The 20,641-nt window shown below is 36.6% G+C and overlaps 1 protein-coding gene across 1 annotated transcript in view; it reads left to right on the top strand.

Moving 5' to 3' along the window:
- The window catches only part of ADGRV1 (adhesion G protein-coupled receptor V1), a 778,411-nt gene that overhangs the window by 343,646 nt on the left and 414,124 nt on the right, over positions 1-20,641 (top strand). The gene's annotated exons all lie outside the window — the stretch shown is intronic.

Below are 20,641 nucleotides of genomic sequence, written 5' to 3' on the forward strand. Positions count from 1 at the left end.
AGAGTCTCTTTGTAGAAGCCATTCTTAGTTGATGATTGAAGAAACTCAGTTTGTTGCTTGGATTCTACTTCAGCTAACAGCCCCCCAAGAACAAATTGTAAAAAGTTGCCAGAGACCACTAGGCTGATAGTAACTTGATATTTCCATCTAGCTTAATTAAATGTGGGCACTGATAATTGTATTAGGGGAAAAAAAACATTAAATGCCTGAGCTGAGGTTTCAGGAAGATTTGTACTTGCTCATTATTTCTGGCTTATTCAATTGGGGAAAAATACCAAGTAAGAATGAAACATCAATGACCTGTATGACCGGAAATGATGACCGGGCTAAATCTACTTTCTTGTGGTAAATAGGCCCAATTATTTCATTATTAATGATATTGGTTAAGCACTCATTAAGTGTGCCATCATTTAATGGGTTAGTGTCACTTGTAAACCTCCATTAGGAGTCATACTGTGGGGTTTTGTTTTTTGCAATCTTGTACTTTTCCATATATGCCCATCCAGTCAGACTGCCCATTATCCTAACAGTTGGGAAACTTTTCAAGAGTAGTGGACTTTGGACAGTAGTTCTCTGCAGGAAATGAAGATTGAATAAATTTTACAGGGAAGGCATGCTTAGAATTTGGAAATAGGTCTTGAATGGCAGTACACAGCTGCCCCCCCCCAAGGGGGCGATGTTAATGAAACTGTAGGTGATCATATAAAATAGAGGGGGGAAATGGAACTGTGTAGGGAAAAAATGGGAAAATTTTGATTGCCTTTTTGAAATTTGTAGCAGAACATCAAACCATTAGAAATTCTGAAATTGAAGCATTAAATGAAATGTAAATATGTTAAATACCAAGGGAAGTTGAAGCTTTATTATACTTTTTAGCCCACCAATCAGCTATTTTCTACATTTCTTTTTTGTTTGTTAGCTTTATGTCTGTGATCATTGTCATAATTTTGTTGTTGTTGTGATTATCATATCAAAGAAAGTTTTTTTTCTCTTTTCCCAAGAATAATCTTTATAAACCTTTACATCTGACTCTTTTGGGTGCATTTTTTGAATATAGACTGCTGGTAATTAGACTTCATCTTGTATCTTCCTGTTTTTTTTTTAATGTTTTTTAAAGATGAAAGCTCTGCAGAATGGGAAAACTGCACAGTTAGCCAGAGGGAGCTCTGAATTCATTATTTACCTGCTTAGACATGCCAAAGATCCTTGCTATGTTAGAACCTTGACATCTGGATAGAAACATGTACCTTATTTTTATCATATTTTTATTTTTCTAAAAGGACTAAAGGGTGGGGATTAAGTTCTTGGCAGATGAAAAACCATAAACCCATAAGAGGTACCTAGATCTTTTGTTATGATTAACAAGAATCTAATAATAATAAACAGTACATGATATATTAAAATGTTTTCATCTGGAGCCATAGAATGTTTGTGATTTTATAAATTATTCTTACATTAAGATAATTAAAATTAAAATACTCACTTTGTAAAATGGTCTCTAGTTTTCTTTTATTCATTAACTACCTTCTTATAATTAGAACTGCCATGTTTTAAAATTAGAATAGTGTTTTAGTTGTTATGTAGTTTCCATTAATAATATTTTCCATGAAATCAGAAGTTCAGGAAGAAATCAGATCACCATTTTGAACATTAGGGGCTTTGGAACCACTATCCTAAGTGGTGTTTTTTCATAAGATAATAGTGACCCTGATCATTTCTGAAGATCATTGAATTTATTTAATTCTTCAGTAGAAAAGAATATAAACAGTTTAATGTTCTTTGTGAGAAATATCTAAGTACATATCAATGGGTCTTTGGTTGTAGGCATAGCATGTTACCAGAAAAAGCAACTATTTTCTTTTTGAGAACCAGGATGAAGATCATATAGTGACTTAGCTTAATAATTTTTATTTGATATAGCTTTAAGTTTTATGGAAGCAAAACTGTATTTTCTCTCCTAGTGTTTAGCACAAAGTTCTGAATAGAGTAGGTTCTAAATAAATATTGTTCTCCCTTTCCTATCTCCTGTTAACTTAAAAACTACTCTGATAATATAAGTTCTTCATTTTATAAACCATATCAACACTAAATAAATTATATGATGAAATTTTGTACAAGAAAGTGATTTTTTCCCCTAATGTCCAATTTCCATTGATATTTTCTTTGGTCTCTTTTTAGGAAAATGCATTTCTTTTTTTAAAATTTATTATTTTTTTGGAAAATGCATTTCTTTAGAGACTTTATTTTGGAAAATATTTTCTTGAAATCATGGTTAAGAGATTGTCCTATTCTGACACAATATGCCTGACTCATTAACAAAATGACTTCCTTAACCCTTCTATATTATTTGGAAACATATGTCATTCTTTCAATTTAGTTGATAGCATTACTATATAGATATAGGTGAAAAGACACAACTACTTGTGCTCCTCTACTTGATACAGTACCTGGCATATAATAGGTGCTAAATAAATGTTTAGCGACTTACTCTTTATATAAAAATTTCCTCTGCTTTATTACTGTAGCCTCTTTAAAGAAAATAAATACCATTGGAATTGACTCTGACTCCTCTGGCTTAGTGCCTGCCCTGTAACGTGTCTTAAATCCACTCCATTTCTAATTTCTTAGAAATTGATTGTTGCCACCAAATTCTCATGTTCCTGCTTTTTTTTTTTTAAACTTTGCATTTACATCTTGTCTGATGAGCTGATCCTGGAGTAGGATTCAGTATCAGTCTCCACCTCTGTTGTTCATTTTAATATGTGGTTATGTGTAGGGTTTTTTTTCCACACTTATTCCAAATCCTTACAATTATATGGTCATATAAATTTTATCTGAAAAGGATATTTGAGATTATCTAGTGCAAATATATCCTTTCAGAGGAGGAGACGGGAGACTAAGAGAGGTGGTGACTTGTCTCAGAGGACACAGCTTGTAAGTAGCAAAACTGTGTTTTAAATCTAGTTCTTATTCCCACTACCTCATTTTATTCCTGTTAGCAATGAATATTTATTGGCTCTGTCAAATGACCCACAAATCATCTTTCTTAGCAGTACCTTTGCATGTATGCATCAAGAGTAGAGTGATTTATATGCAGCAATTACCAGGCAATTGATGTAGAGACTTCTGGTGTGGACCATCATCCCTATATGCTAGTGAAGATGATTGCCTTCAATAGGATGTGCTTTGAAGAGTTCTGAAAGAACCTCTTCAGTCCATTAGTCTCAGCTTATGGACTTTCTCTGGGGCCTGAGTTAGTGTCTTTGCTTTAAGGTGTCATCTCCCACAAACTCCTGTTCTGCTGAGAAGTTTAGAAACTTGGACATTAAATAGTTATATGAGAGCCATATCTACAGGTTTGAGGGAAAAAGGGTGGGAAGGGCTCACATTTACCCATTGCATTCATGTTCATGTTACTTTGAATTTATTTCTTAAATTGATTAGCTTAGGTCCTCTTGTGCTGGAACATAGGACCAATGTATTTTGGCAGGACTCTGAAGGTATGTTCAGGAGTTTGGACTTTTGTAATAGAGATTAGGAGGAGATGGGTTCCTTTTTTAAAATAATGTTTTATTTTTTCTTCCATTGTGTGAAAAAACCAATATTGGACATTAAAAAAAAAGTTTGAGCTAAATCCTCACCTTCCCTCCCTTTCCACCTCCCTGAGATAGCAAGCAATATAATATAGATTTTATATGTGTAATATAGTGTAAAACATATTTCAAATTGATCATTTTGTGAAAGAGAACCCAAACAAACAAAAATGAAGAAATAAAGTGAAATATAGTATGTCTCAGTCTCCATTAGTTCTTTTTCTGGAGGCAGATGAGATTTTTCATCATGGGTCTTTGAGGATTGTGTTGGATCACTGTATTGCTAAGAATAGTCAAGTCATTCATAAACTTCATTGTATAATATTACTGTTACTTTGTTCTCCTGGTGATGTGAGCAGAACATTTTTTTCTTTTCTTTTTTTTTGAATTAAAAATGTATTTAATTAATTTAATTAGAATATGTTTCCATAGTTACATGATTCATGTTCTTTCTCTCCCCTCCACCCTTCCCCCTCTCAGAGCGAAGGAGCAATTCCACTGGGTTTTACATGTATCATTGTTCAAAACCTACTTCTGTATTATTGAAATTTGCAATAGAGCGATCATTTGGAGTCTACATCCCCAGTCATAGATTCATGTGGGCAATCATATGTTTTTCTTCTGCATTTCTGCTCCCACAGTTATTTCTCTGGATGTGGATAGAGTTTTCTCATAAGTTTCTCTGGATTGTCCTGGGTCGTTGCATTGCTGCTAGTAGAGAAGTCCATTAAGTTTGATTGTGCCAGAGTGTACCCGTCTCTCTGTGTACAATGCAGAACATCTTTTCTTATAGCACAGTAATATTCCATTACAATCATATTCCATATCTTATTTAGCCATTCCCCAATTGATGGACATCCCCTTATTTTCCAATTCTTTGCTGACACAAAAAGAGTGGTTATAAATATTTTTGTATAAACATAAGAGGAAATACATTCATTTGTCAGGAGCCAAGCATAGAAATATTGAGTTTATCCTGCTATGTCTCTCTTGCAGATGGCATTGAGTACCATAGCCTTGTTAGTTGATACTGTTATTTTTGAAGATGACAGTAATGTGGTAGATTTCTGCTTCTGATTGTGCACTGAGAGTTTCTGTGATTCATTTATTAAGTTCCTTTGATAATGGACAGAGTAGGCTTCAGTGAGAAAGAGTTGTTGGGTTGTTTTTTTTTTTGTCAGTCTCTAAAAACTTACTTGAACTGGCAGGGACAGACTCACTATGAGCTGCAAGGTTACAGATGTTCCTAAATGTATTCAGTTTGACATTTTACCTCCTTTTCCTCTTTCCCTTCATTTTTCATACATATAGATAACACTCACATAGAGGCATTAAAGATGTTAAATGTCTGAGAGGTAATATCCATAAGGACAAGAGAGCCAGCCTTGGAATCAGAAAGAACTACGTTCTAATCCCATCTCTTATACATACTGGCTGTGAAACCTTTGCCACACAGTCATTTAATTGCAATAATTTCCTAAGATTGTAAGTTGCAGATCGGTTGCTGATCTACATTGGTAGAAGGAACTTCTTCATGAGGAATTTCCTATACGTGTGAAATCATGGATCAAGTAAAAGAAATGGCCAGTGCTTCCTTTCTTCAGCTGTGAATTTGCTGTGGCATTTTTGTACTGTGTTATTGTGATTATCAAAGTTTTAGAGAGCCATAATGTCTTAATTTTTCAATGGTAGGATATTTAATTTTCTACCATGAAAAAATTTTGGAAATGATCATTCATTTGAAAAGTATGAACTGAGAAATGTGGAGAAAGCTATGTACCACATAATATTTTCCCCAATGACCTGCTTACTGATGATATCTACCCACAGTGTACTTGTTTTCTGTGTTCAACATTGTCTTCTTGGGATTTTTACAAGGAACATATTATCATTAATGTCTTTGTAATAATTATTTGTGTCAGATTTCTTTCACCAGGAAAGTGATACTAACTGGAGGCATTGAGTGACTATGGGGAGGAAATAAGGCAGTGTGGTACCCCAGGAAAAACACTAGCATCTGGGGTCAGAGGATCTTGGTTCAAATCCTGCCTGTCTTTCATACTTCTTGCCTGGGTAACCAACTTCACTTAACCTCCTTGGTCCCCAGTTTCCTAAAAATGAGAGTCCTGGACTAAATGTCTTTTATGGTCCCTTCCAGTTTAAATCTTTTATCCTATGGTAAACTATGGAAACGGTATAGGAAAGAATGAGGACACTTGTCAAACTTCACTGGCTTAAAAGTATGTAGGGCATGCCCTGCCAGAAGATTTCAAAGCACTAAGGCCAGGTTAATTAAAATTACTTTTCTTTGATGCATAATCTCTTCTGAGAACTTCACTTGAACCAATAAAATGTGCACTTATTTTTCTTGATAAAATAAAGCTTATAGAAACTTATCTGGGACACTTAAAAAACAACTTGAATTTATTAATTTTGAAAGGGACCAAGAAAACTCTCCCAGTAGGAATTTGCCAGCAAGAGAAAAGAGTGATTTAGTTCAGTGTTTCAGAATGAAAGGAACATGGAAAGTAGTTTTAGAACCTAAGCAATTGTGGGCAGAGGTGTTAGCTATTGAGTTGGAGGGGTTTTCCCCCTCTCAGTATGATTTAGTTTAACAGTGATTATGGATGCCAGCATTCTGGTCATAGAGTTTCTGGCCAGCACAGGAATGATTGCTTGGTGTCTAATAGGGAATTTGGACTTATAGGGAAATTAGACACAAATTCTAATTCAGGAAATTGCATTCACCCTATCTGTACTTCTTTATATAAAATTTATGTTGGCTAATTCTAAAAACCTTAATTTGAAGCCTTACTTAAAGGCATAGTGATTTTATTTTTCTACTTTCCATTTATTTTTCCAGTCTCCAGCTATAATTTCTTTCTGAAGAAATTGAGGATACTATGTACACAGTGCCATTTCAATCTTTTTTTTTTTTAATCTGTACCTTCTATCTTAGTATTGGTTCCAGGTGAAGAATGGTTAGGGCTAGGCAACTGGGCTTAAATGACTTGCTCAGAGTTCCCCAGATAGGAAGTGTTTGAGGCCAGATTTGAGATAGAGTGGCTAGATCTGACTTCCTGTCCACAGAGCCACTTAGCTGCCCTAGTAGCAATTCAGTCTTGAAGTGAAAGGTAGACATCTTTTCTGCTGATGACTGTAAATTTGGACATGCCTCTATTGAAGATATCTGTTACTTTAAAACATGTATACTCATGAGGTCAGGTTATCTAGAGAAGGATAATTTATATTCCTAGAGTAACACCATTTATATTTCATTTAGCACTTTGAAAAGTGCTAAGGAACCTCAGGAAACTGTGGTTGCCTTTTAAAAATATTAGAAAAAGGGAAAATCATGGAATGTCTAGAGTACCTTATTAAGAATAAAATTATGCATTATTTCAGAATTGGAAGTCAACAAGAATGATATGAAGATACTTGGAAGTACTGAAACTTGTATAAGTATGCATATGCGTTTTAAAGATTATTATTTAAACTAATTATTTTTATAAAATCCTTACCTTCCATGTTAGAATTGATTTAAATATGGTTCTAAGATCAGAAGAGAAGTAAGAACTAGGCACCTGGGGTTAAGTCATTTGCCCAGTATCACACAGCTAGTCTGAGACCAGATCTGAACCTAGGATCTCCTCCTCTGAGTGACCTCTCTGCCCCAAACTCAGCATTTTCTAATGAACAGATATCAGTGAGGAGAGGCAGTATGCATAGTGGATAAAGAGCTGGCCTCAGAGTTAAAAAGACATAGGTGCAAGTTATGCCTCTGATATATATTGGCTGTGTGATTCTGGACAAGTCATTAATCTCTCAATGCCCCAGGCAACTGTTATTCTGCTCTGGTATAGGGAATTTCTTCTTTAGGAGTTCCATATACTAACCAATACAATTACATTTTGGGTTTTTAAAAAAGTGAAATACATTCAGAGGAAGAACTGTAGGAATAGAAACACAGAAGAAAAACAACTACTTGATCACATGGGTTGATGGGGATATGATTGGGGATGTACACTCTAAATGATCACCCTATTGTAATTATCAATAATATGGAAATAGGTCTTGACCAATGACAATGTAAAACCCAGTGAAATTATGGGTCAGCTACATGAGGGGGTTTGGGGGGTGTAGGGGAGGGAAAGAACATGAATCTTGTAATCATGCAAAAATATTCTAAATTAATTAAATAAAATTTAAAAAAATTAAAATTAAAAAAGTAAAAAGTAAAATATTTTATACTGGATATTTTATGCATGTCTATACCTAGTATAGAAAAACTATCAATTTATGCATTAATTCTTTGATAGTTTTTATCCTTCTTTCTCCCTTTCACTTTTTAAAACTCCTTTTTGTTTTTTGCTAGTCAGTACCAATATTGTGTAACATTGATATTGGCACTAATTTTAAAATTCCTCTGTAACATTTGACCATATTACCTTATGTGAACCCCTGTAATACACCTTTCTAATGTTCTTTCAAAATGCATATTGCTAAAATGTGAAAGTCATGGCGCTTACTACTTTAGCATGATATGATGGCCCTAATTAAAATCATGATTCAGCTAAACTTACCACCAGCTACATGCTGAACACCACCTCTCTGATTATGCCCTCCCATGAATCATATTTGTCTTTTCTACAAGGTGTGTCCATGGTAGGAAAGGAATCATAATGAGGTCCAGGGGCTGGTGCCAAGGAGTCTTTTCAAAAGAAGTTGCCACACCCAGACCTAAAGCATTTGCAAACCACCAAGATTAATAGTAATGAGCATACAGTATGCCCACATTTATTTATCCATTCTGTTGCCATGTGAGCTAGCACTTCAACCATGCTGGCAACAGGCCTAGTGCCAGGGACTTAAGCTGTAAGCCCTTGTAGCTGTATCATCCCAGGCAATCCCCGAATCTCTTGGTGCCCTCAGACAACTCTCAAAGATGATAAATTTCAGAGGAAATACGAATCTGCATTGGGAGAGAGTTTTCCTGAAGGAAGACCTCTGTAGGAGTGAAACCATAAACCCAGTAAAAACAGCAGCAACCACAGCAGCAAGCAGCAAATCTTTGAGGCAGAGTATTTCTAGGTAGTTTTCTCAATGCTGTCCTGATGTTTTTATTGACATTAAGAGCCTAGGAACAGTTTGGGAGACTTTTCCCTTTTCTGGCTTATTGCCCCTGCCCAGATCTGGGAACTCCAGTATGTTACCACCCTCAAGGCCATGTACCAGTTCACCTTTCAAACACATGGCTGGCTCCAAATGCCAGCAATTTCATTTACAAGTTCTTCTCAACTGAGCCCAAAGTAAGTATTGATGCAGACCCAGTGGGCAGCCCTCCTCCCAGAGAGCTTTAGAGTCTCAGGTGATAAGACCCAGAAGAAAACAGAGTTAGGGCATGTTTCTCCCAATTGGTATTCCTTGTCATGATCTTCCTATTGAGAAATAACAATTTCTTATTCTTATTTCTGCATCTTATAGTTCTCCTAAGATCCCAGGAGGTGAAATTCATCCCAGGCTACATTTCCTGTTCTCTGTGGTACTGCTTCCTTCCTTCTCCATTCCTTCTAGTCCTGCTATTGTGGTCAGGTCCCAGCATGAGGAGATCATTCCCTTTCTCAGGGGACCAATGGGTTAATAGCTGACCCCTGGAAGAATGCTCTGGGCCTGTTGAATAAGACAGAGGGCCTTCCATCCTCTGAGGCTTCCTTGGTATTGTAAAAATAAATTTGGCAAGTTATAAAAATAAAATATTTAGATGGAAAAACTGGTCCAATATTGGTTCAAAACTTTTCAAAACTGTTTAACTTGCCAATCAGGTTCAAACTGTTCAGATATTTTTGATAGAGGTAATCAAAAGGATCCTCAGTGAAGAAGTGAAACTTAAATGTGAACTTCCCTTTAAGGCCAGGCACAAGGAGGCTAAGAGACTCTTATTATAAAATAAATATTTATTGAAATATATAAGGATAAATAAAGGATTTCTAATTCTAAGGGATTCTAAATCCACCCAAATAAACTCCGTGGTTCCACAAGGAACTGCTTCTCCTGTGTTTCACAGGCTACACTAATCCTCCCTTAGCTGACTAACCCAAATTTATACTATCTAAATAAAAACTGTCGCTAATATCCTTATAAATCTTAACTTCACCTTCAAATTATAAAATAGCAAAGACTAGCTGGTTGAGTTTCAATAAGAATCAAGTTAGGACTCTGAGTCTTAAGAGACTCAGAGTCCAAACCAAAGACCAGGTTTTTCTTTGATCTTTTCAGTTAAACAATCTATAAAAACCACAATAAATAGTCACTAGTGTTTCCCAATTTGGGAAAGGAAAACACTGAGCTCCTTCAGATCTTTCCCTCAGACAGAGGAGGCAAAGATGTTACCTCCTCCAGCCCTGAGAGTCTCTGAGTGTGTGTCTCTGCCAACTGCCAGAGAGAGTAATTGACATAGAAAAAATGTTTGTAACTGTCACATCTGAAATTAACACTCTCTCAGCTCTGCTTCAAACTCCAGTTCTTTCTCAAGCCATCCACTTTACTTCTTATCTCTAAACTAATAAAACAATACTTATTTTCTAATATCATCCTAACAGTGTACCAGTGCCTATAGTCTCAAATCTTACCCACAAGAGGACTTTTTAACCTCTCCAAGTCCTTCTCCCACACCCTACAAGCCTATCTCTTGTTCCATTCACAGAAGCTACTTGCCTCTTAGATCTACTATGCATCACTTGTATTTGATTGGAACTAAGAATTCTGTTTCTGTGAACCCCTTCCATGTCTATTGCCTGTTGATTTTTAAAAAATGATTCAGTAGAGCCAGCATTTGTATGAGAGGGAATTTGGGTAAGAAGATGTCTCAAAATGGGGTTTGGATTTCTGGACTATAACATATATATAAATACACCTATCTAAACATATGCATACATTATATATGCACAATTCCTATATATGAATGAACACATATATGGATATCAGGAAAGAGAATTCTTTATTGTCTATCCTGAGGTTTTTTTTCTTTTACTCAGGATAGACAAGAGTAAAGAATTCTCTTTCACAATACATACATACACACATATGTATGTGTGTATATGTATATGTGTGTATATATTTATATATGTGTGTGTGTATATATGTATGTATATATATGAATAATCTAATCAAGAATGGAGTATACCTATCAGTGGCAGTTTAAAAAAAACACTTGAAATATAAACTAAAGGTCTTTAAACTGAAAAGAGAGAGGGTTAGAGGAAATGTAAGGGTGTTTTACATATAAATATATCTTTAAATACATATACAATAATAGAGATGCCTAAAAATCCACAGAAGATAAAATCCAGGAAAATAACCATGATAAAACCTATAATCTGTTTTCTTATATATATGTGTGTGTGTGTGTGTGTGTGTGTGTGATATACATGTGTATACATACACACAGACATATATATATACACATATATATACATAGACACTGTGAAGATTAAATTTAACTCTCCCCTGATTATAATAATGAAAATACTTAACTCTTCCCTGATTGTGAAGATAAAATTGCAAGATCTGCCTATTTTTAGATTTTAATCACCAAAAGGGCAAACATGGTACTTAAAGTTGAGTATGAAGATCTGCCCATTTTAGATTTAATCACCAAAGGTATAAAAACCCCATTCACACTTGAGTGGGGGAGGTCTGTTTCCCACATGTGTGATAGTGAATGATGAATCAGAATCAACTGACTGCCTTCTGGGCAGTCCTAAAAGAAAGTGTCAACTGTGATTGGTAGACTTAAAATGAGGGGAAGACACAGGAAGTGATGCAAAAGAAGCATCTTTAAAAGGGACTGTTACTTCCTGTGAGAGGAGGACAATTTTTCATTCTTTGACCTGCTGACTGGACCTGGGACCCAGTTCTTGACTGGACTGACACATGGTGAGTGAAAAGCTTATTCTTATCTGCCATTTATTTTCTCTGAAGAGACTGGCCTCAGGAAAGATTTATCCTCTTGAGAGAGGCTCCCAGTATCCCCAGGGCCTAGGCTAAAAGGGCTGAGGCCCCTCCAGCTAAGAACTAACTTTCCCTGCCCTGGTTGAGGGAAGGGCAGGAGATAAATTACTTAGTGCTCAAGCTAGATATCTTACCTTAACCTCTCTCTGATTTCTTACTTCACTCTTTCTACATTTTGTAAATAAATCTCTTTGAATTAATTAAATTCCTGGTGACCACTCTTAAATGCTCAAGTCCAACCCTTTAAAAGATAAACTCCTTTTCCCCTTTACAACACACATAAGTGCAGAGGTATAACTAGTATTTTTTGCACTCTGGACATGTATCAAAAGATTTGCCCAAGGGAAGTAGCATGAAAAGATACCCTGAGGGGACCATGGTGAAGTGGGAGGAGGAGGTCTAGTTTCCATCTAGGTTGAGGAAGTGATTACCTAAGGAAAGGAAGCATATGCTACCTTGTACGTTCCAGTTTTAACTAATAATTCTTGTTAACTATGTGCTGAGTTGTTTCTAAGCTGCTGAAAAATTGGAAGTATTAACAATGCCCTTTAAATTCAGTACTCTAGGAAAAATCCATGGTTGCCCTGCCTAATTACGGCTATAAAAAAGCACAAATATGGATGACAGGCAAGATAAACTAGAAACTAATGAAATGGCTAAATTCATCTCCATAGGTAACACTGATATGAGGGTAAGGATAGGATCTGGGACTAAAGTATGACTTTGAACAAATATACCTTATTTAAAAAGAATGAGATAGGTAAAAAACAGAGGAGAGAGGAGGAGTATTAAGTAGCTTTGTATTTGAAGAAGTTATATTCATGCAAGAAAATACAGGAAATGACAGGGGATTATATACATGATTTGGATAATGATCAATGGAAGCAAAAACAAAGAAATATTGTGTATTATGAAATGAAAAAGTTTATCAATCAAGAGGCAATTAAGTTTTCCTGCGGTTCCCAATCAATAGATCAGTATCTCTTGTGTTGTCTTGAAACTTTATCTGTGAGAACTCTTAGCTAGTTGCTGCCACTATGCTCCATACTAGGTTTGCTGGAATTATCAGTCTGGAGGGCATCCAGTCATTGGCAGCAAATACTTTCCTCCCAGAGTTCCTACCGAAGAACTTACTGGTCTGCACCTCCCTCCCTTTTCTCACTGCATCTTGCTTCCCATGTCAAATGATCTCAAGGTTTCAAGGCAATGAATAGGAGTAGCTCCTTTGCAAAAACTTGGTAACCCCAGCCTGCTGGATACTAAGCGTTGAGTTAGTAGCTGTGATGAGAACAAAGAGCCCAATATATGGTTTTTCCCATTCGAAATTTCACAGTTTAGCTGCGAAGTTAATGTATACAAAGACAATAATTAATGTGGTCCTGACCATTATAGAATGATACGGCTACTGTAGAAATCTCCAATATAATTTCCTTTTAGAAGTTTTGAGGGACTCTGAACAGTATAATTATGCTCTAGGACATCAGATAGTGCAGAGAAGAATGTGTCTGTAAGGATAAAAAAACATCCTGGAGGAGGCAGATCTTGAGTTCACCCTTGAGGAGTAGGGAAAATTGATTAAAGAAAGAAGACAGGAAATTTATGGAAATAGAAGAAATGGCATTAACAAAATTATGAAGGAGGAAAGAAGCACGGCATGTACAAACAAACAGTGAAGAGATCTGATCAGAGAGAGCAGAGGGTTCATGTGGAGAAGATAGGAGAAAGGGTTGGGTGCTTATTTATATAAGTTAGGTCTGATTATGGAGGGAAAGCCTTGAAAGCAGTTGAGACTTGACTCACTAAGCAATAGGGAGCTCTCTTGAGCGAGGAAGAACTCTAATGAAATGGGCGTTTTAGGGAGATTAGTCTGGCAAGCACCGTGCAGGAAGGATTAGAATGGAGAGACTGCAGTCAGACGCCTCTTGAAATGACTGAAGTATGAAGTGATGAAGGCTTGAGAAAGGGCTGAATCTAAAAGAAAATTCAATAAAGACTTGGTGACAGATTGGATAGAGGTAATAGGGAAGAGGGAAGAACCTAAGGTGGTTCCACGTTTTCTCACTGACCTGAGACACTAATAATCCCATAAATAAAGGAATTTTGCCCATGGTATGCTCTGCTCCCTATTCTCTTCCTTCCCAAGCCTCATATCTGTGCCACCACTTGTAAAAATTACAATTTTAAGTAGAGAGAATAGATTTTACTTTATGGTGTTGTAGTCAAGAATCTGGCTTATGACTTAATAATTCTTTGGTGTTCTAGGTAAAGGCAGAGTTGAGGGCAGAATTGTCTTTGTAGAATTAGAGTTGGTTATGAGCCAAAGTGAAATGTCAGAAGTGGAAGTTATTGTGGTACCTATCATCAAAAATAGTCATTTGTGCTTGGGCCTGTCAACTCATTTTATCCAGTTTTGTTTTCTCACTTAAATTGTGTGTGTGTGTGTGTGTGTGTGTGTGTGTGTGTGTGTGTGTGTGTGTGTGTGTGATCTAGGAGCAAGTAGCTAGCTTGATCTTCTGTCCCAAGGCCTCCATTTACTTGGAGGGGACAGGGTAAAGGCATGTGTGTGTCAGAAAACTCTCAGCGTTGAATACTATACAATGGACTGTCATTGCTAAAGAGCAATGTCAAGAGCAATGCAGCAAGTGTTAGTGTTGGCCAAGATACTTGGATAGATTAGAGGAGCCAAGTTTCAATCTCAGAGGCCAACATTTTTCTAGACTTCTTAGTAATTATACTCTTCAGGGATGATCATGCTTTTGCTATAAAACTTAATTTAAGGGTTTTACATTCAGTAATATACTGTTATGATTGCATTCTAGAATTTAAAGGAGAGTTTCCGCCAATTATTTTTAATTCATTGTGACTTTTGGATATGCATTGAAATTCAGTTACTTTTGTGGGATTTTGTTGGCCTTCTTTACTCCCTCAGTTATATTTCCAGCTCCCTTTTTTCTAACCAGTGTAAATATGAAAAGTAAAAGATCTTGTGGGGCCTGGACATAAGACAAACCCATGGGAGAAAAGCAAAAAACTGAAACTGTGGGTGGTAAAACATTTTCATGTTTCCATTCTCAAACACAACTACTTTCTCTTCTTCTCTTTTTATAAGGTAAAATATCAGTTTTTATTAATATGCTGTTATAAAATCAACATAATAGGAACAATAAAATAAACATATTGCTTTCATGTGTATAGTCTTTCCCAGCCTCCCAACGGGAAAATCATCAATTTACATAGCTGGATGGCATAATGGACAGAATGATAAGCCTGGATTCAGGAAGATCTGAGTTCAAATAGAGCCTCAGATGCTGCCTAGCTGGGTGACCCTGGACAGGTCACTTAATCCTGTTTGCCTCAGGTTCCTCATCCATAAAATGAGTTGAAGAAGGAAATGACAAGCTACTTAAGTATCTTTGGGAAGACAACCCCAAAAAGGGATCATAAACACAAACCCAAAAATTGCACAACAACAAACTTATCCCAGATCCTAACAAAGATAAGTCTAGAAAGGAAATTTGTATTTTAACAGACTTTATCAGTATGTATGTATTTATCAGACCAAAAAACAAATTTCACAGGAGAAATTTCACATATATCTTAGTACTATGAGGTTCAAATAAATATTACTAAAAATTTCACCAGTAAATTAAGATACATTTTTTTAAAAAAATCTTAATTTCAAGCTTAAAAAGCAAGTGATCCCAGCCCAAGTGATACTTAGGTAAGTTTTATGATAGAGGTATTTCCCAGACTGTAACTCCAGTTCTTGGATTTGAAACCTCTATCACAGTTAACAACCAAAAAGGCTTTTAGTGGCAACATGAATAGACAGCCTGCTGAATGAGAAGCTGAGGATGTCATGTAAAATGTGGCTCTCAGATAATCTGAAGTTGATAGAAAACTTGGAGGTCATTTAGACACATTTCTTAACTGATACATGAATTCCCTGTTCGTCATCATCCATCCTCAAATGACCAGGAATTTGGTTGTCTGTTGGGGAGATTCCTTTAGAGGTACACACACACACACACACACACACACATACACACACACACCATCAGAGGGAGGAGAAAAGAGTTCCAAAAAGTTTGATTCTTGGCAATGGAGAAATCAGCTGTGGAGAGGAGCAGATTTGAACCACGATGTGAGGACTTGATAAGAGCACAAGGATATTCCCATACTCTGCTCCTCTTTCACCTTCACCACCTTCAAGTGTGCCTCGTAACTGCTGCTCCAAGCTCAAGTCTGGGCTTCCAATGGATGCCATATGCATTTGCTGGAGGCCACTATAATATTTTGTAGCAGCTATTCTTCCTCCTCCATCTGACAGAGGCAGCCAGTGGTGCAATGGATAGAGAAATGAGCCTGGAGTCAGTAAGACCCAGGTTCAAGTCTGTCTTCAGATACTTTCCAATTGTGTGATCTTGATCAAGTTACCTAACCTCAGTGTGCCTCAGTTTACTCCACTATAAAATGAGGATAGTAATAGTACCTCACTCAAATGAGGTAATATCTGTAAAGCAGTGGCCACAGTGCCTGGTAGATGGTAGGCACAATATAAATGTGAGCTATTATTAATATTATTGTCTTGGAAATGCTTTTGCTTTGACCTAATTTAAATCGATTGACATGTTATTAATGACTAGCACACTAGTAGAGATCCATAAGCTAGAAGGGGGGTCCCACAGAATTTCCCTTGAATAGTTCTTAACTTTTTTATGTCTTAAAATCCCTTGGCAATCTGGTGAAGCCTATGAACTCCTCCGCTAATATTTTTAAAAGCATAAATTTGAAAACATATGATTTCAGAGGAAGCCAATTATAATGAATTATAGTTATCAACAAAAATTTTTTTAAATCATGGACTCTAGGTGAAGAGCTTCTGTTGTAGCAGAAGCCAACTGAGAAAAACAAATTAGGGAACTATCTTGGAGGAGGTGAGAGATACACAATAATGTGGTGTATATGGAGTGTGCAGGAAGGACTAGTACCTCTGGTGTGAAGGCTTGCCAAGTCCCTTTCAGGGCTTCTCATTCTCCTTTGGTGTCCACCCACCACCCAACACTTAACCCGTATCTCCAAGAAACCAGCCCGTGCAGCCATTCCTGGTAAAATTGTCTTGCCAGACAGTTTGAACCAAGTTGAGAGTAAACCTGTTGGTGAATTAACAGTATGTAAAGCATGTCAAGACTTCCCTGGGCAGAGAGGCAGATGAGAACAGTGTGTTCCAATGGCCATAAAGGCAGCTGAAGGAAGTACTTGGAGCCCTCACAGCCTGGCCAGACATGGAAAACATGAAGGTTGTCCACTGCATCCCGGGCCATCTCCAGCCATCCTGAGTTTTGTCTTGTCACTGGGTTTCTATCACTCTGATGACTGTGTGCAACTCTGCCTCAAGTAAAGCCAATTCACACCCAAGTCAAGAGATCCTCCTATGACGCCACTGATCCTCTTTGGAAGGAAGGACAAACAACAATATATGTTCAAAAATATATATTGTAAACACACATACACACATATACACATTCACACTCCAGGCTTTAGTCTCACACTTTTAACTCCCTTGTAGATATCCCCACCTGGATACCTCTTGGTTCCTTAAAATTTAATTTAAAAAAGCCCATTTTTGTACTCTGAAACTTATTCCTCCTCTCAGTTTCCTTAATTTCGCTATCTTACCAGTCACCAATAGTTGAAACATTGGAGTTGTTTTTATCATTTTTCTTCTCTTTCACTGCCTCCATCTTTCCCCTATTCACTATATCAACCTAATTCAAGCCCTCATCATTTTTTTCTATGCTATTTTAATTCCCTTCCACCCAAGATTCTTACTTCTATTCAATAAACATTTAATAAGCATCTATTATGAGGCAGATGGGCAGCTAGGATATCAGATAGCAAGCTGGGCCTGGAGTCAGGAAGATTCAACTTCCTGAGTTTGAATCTAGCCTCAGACACTTAATAGCTGAATGACCCTGCCTGGGCAAATCACTTAACCCTGTTTGCCTCAGTTTCCTCATCTGTAAAATGAGCTGGGTAAGGAATGGCAGACCATTACAGTATCTTTGTCAAGAAAACCCTAAATGGGGTTGTGAAGAGTTAGACACAACTGATAATGACTAAACCAAAACAACAACATACCAGATGCTGTGTTAAGCTCTGGGGAACATATAAGAAGAAAAGACAGTTTCTGCCCTCAAAGAGCTTACAATCCAATGGGAGAACATGATACACAAAAGGTGGTTAGAAGGGTAGTGGGAATATTGTATCCTGTACCAGGGACATGGTGGGAAATAGCTGTGTAAGTCCTCTTTAAATGAAATCTTTGGAAGGAGTTTTTCTGCTCCATCTTCTAACCCTTCAATCAGAGGGGCAGAGTCTACTGAGAATACTGATGAGGTGTGAGTAGCAAAGCCAGTTCAATCTTGCTAATGATGAATTTCCTGGAGTATCATAGGTAGATGGATGGATGATGGATAGATAAATAGTTTAATTCAATAAACATTTAATAAGCACCTATTATGTAGCAGATGGGCAGCTAGGTTGCCCAGTGGGTAGTGTGCTGGACCTGGGTCAGGAAGACTCATCATTCAGTAGGAAAAGCAGTTATTCCACAGGGTTGCCTTGTGTCATATCACTTACAAGAATTCCTGTGGGTCTTTCCTCCAAGATTGGCATGTGCTCTCCCTACTGAAATACTTTCTTCCTTCGAGGTCTAATTCAGATATCCCTCTCCCCACCCTCAAACTCTTCCCTCATCTTCCCTCTCTTCCTCAAATTTTCTTAGATCCCATTTTTCTGAATCTTTCCTTTGCATCTTCAACCAGATGTTATACTTAATTCTATGTATGTTGTAGCTCTCTGTTCTTGCCCCACCCTTTATAATATACTATAAATACTTTGAGGTCAAGGATGAAATAATTTTCCATCTTAATATTTTCAGTAGCTAACACAACACCTTCATGTCTTAAGTTCTTAAAAAATCTTTGTTAAGTTAAATCTTGGATCTTAATTTGATTGTACAATTTAGCAAATTGGATATCTCTTTCAGCTTTATGACATACTTTGGTTTGATAATCATGCCTTCTGGTTCTTCATCAATTACTGGCAAAAATGTTAAACAGAGGAAGATATCTCAAATAGAAATCCATGACCTAACTACTAGAGAACAGAATCCAGGTGAATCAGTATGAGGGTTACAAAGTTTGAATTGGATAAAAATACACCTAACTGTAATATCATGTAGTCCATATTTGTCCATCTTATCCACAAGGCTATTATGAGAGATTTTATTAAATGCCTCTTTGAAAAGAAGGTATTTGATTTCTATGCTATTCCTTCGAACTAATAGTCGAAAAACTGTCAAAAGTAGGAAAGTTAGTTTCACTTGTTATGGCTTTTTTAGTGGATTTATGTTAGTTCCTTTTGGTTATCACTGCCCAAGAACTCATTAAACATCCATTCAATAAACTTTCTGGAATTTGTCTGGGGACCATTATCAGATTAACACTCTAAAGTTTGTGGGAGTCACCCTCACTGACTTACAGTTAAAAAATGTAGACAGTTCCAATTAACAATCCTGTGACAACTCTTGTAGTTTGCTATTCATATTTCATTGAGAGTGGTTCAGGAGTCTTTTTTCATTTTAATTTAACAAAAATGTATAAAGCCTGATATATATATATATATGTATTACATATATTTGATAAATTATTTATTTGCCTTGAAGCCACTTTCTATTTATGGCATTGCGCTAGATGCTATGAATTCAAAAATGAAAAATGGAATCCTCACCTTTAAATAGATTTCAGTATCCTGGGTATCTGTCATGCATTACTGTAATTTCTCATCCTCTGGTAGATTCTAAGCTCCTTGAAGATAGGAACAATATTTGTTTTCTTATTCCTGTCATTTCTCTGCACATAGGAAACACAAGAATTGCTTTTTCCCTTCCCTCCCCTTCCCTCCCCTTCCCTCCCCTCCCCTCCCCTCCCCTCCCCTCCCCTCCCTTCCTCCCTTTCCTTTCCTTTCCTTTCCTTTCCTTTCCTTTCCTTTCCTTTCCTTTCCTTTCCTTTCCTTTCCTTTCCTTTCCTTTCCTTTCCTTTCCTTTCCTTTCCTTTCCTTTCCTTTCCTTTCCTTTCCTTTCCTTTCCTTTCCTTTCCTTTCCTTTCCTTTCCTTTCCTTTCCTTTCCTTTCCTTTCCTTTCCTTTCCTTTCCTTTCCTTTCCTTTCCTTTCCTTTCCTTTCCTTTCCTTTTTTTCTCTTGTAATGAAATTAAACCATGAAGTAAAAATAATGCAGTGACTTCTCCTGAAGGTATATGCAACATTCTGCAACTGTAGAATTCCCAATCTCTTTGTAAAAAATTAACAGAAATATATTTTCTTATCCTCTCAAGTCCATTGGGCAAAAGAAAGGAAAAAAAAAAACACCTCCAGAGCAAATATGCATGGTTACACAAAGCAAATTCCCTCAATATCTATATATGTAGTTGATCCTCATTATTTATAGATTTCATATTGATGAATTTGCCTACTTGCTAAAATTTATCTGCGACCTTAAAATCAATACTCACAGTACTTTCTCAGTCATTTGTGGACATGCACAAAGTGATGAGAAATTTTGAGTTGCCTGACATATCCCAGCTGAAGTGGAAAAAGGTGATGTTCTGCCTTCTTATTATAGCTCTTATACTGTAAACAAGTATCCTTTTCAGTCTTTTTAGTATCATGTTTTTCACATTTTTATCCTTTTGGTTGGTAATTTCATTGTTTAAAATAGTCTCCAAATGTAGTTCTGAAGTGCTATCTACTGTTCCTAAGCCCGAGAAGGCTGTGGTGTCCCTTTAGAAAATACTTGTGTTAGATAAGCTTTGCTCAGGCAAAAGTTAACTAAGATATCTTTAAACAGAAACAGACATGAAACAAGGTTATGTATTGATCAACTGACAAAAATACTGTGACCAGAGGCTCACAGGAACCTAACCCTATATTTCCCCGAGGAGCAATAGTTCAGTATTTGCTAATTCAGTGTCTGCAG

This window comes from Monodelphis domestica, chromosome 3, assembly GCF_027887165.1.
Source record: "Monodelphis domestica isolate mMonDom1 chromosome 3, mMonDom1.pri, whole genome shotgun sequence".
NCBI lineage: Eukaryota > Metazoa > Chordata > Mammalia > Didelphimorphia > Didelphidae > Monodelphis > Monodelphis domestica.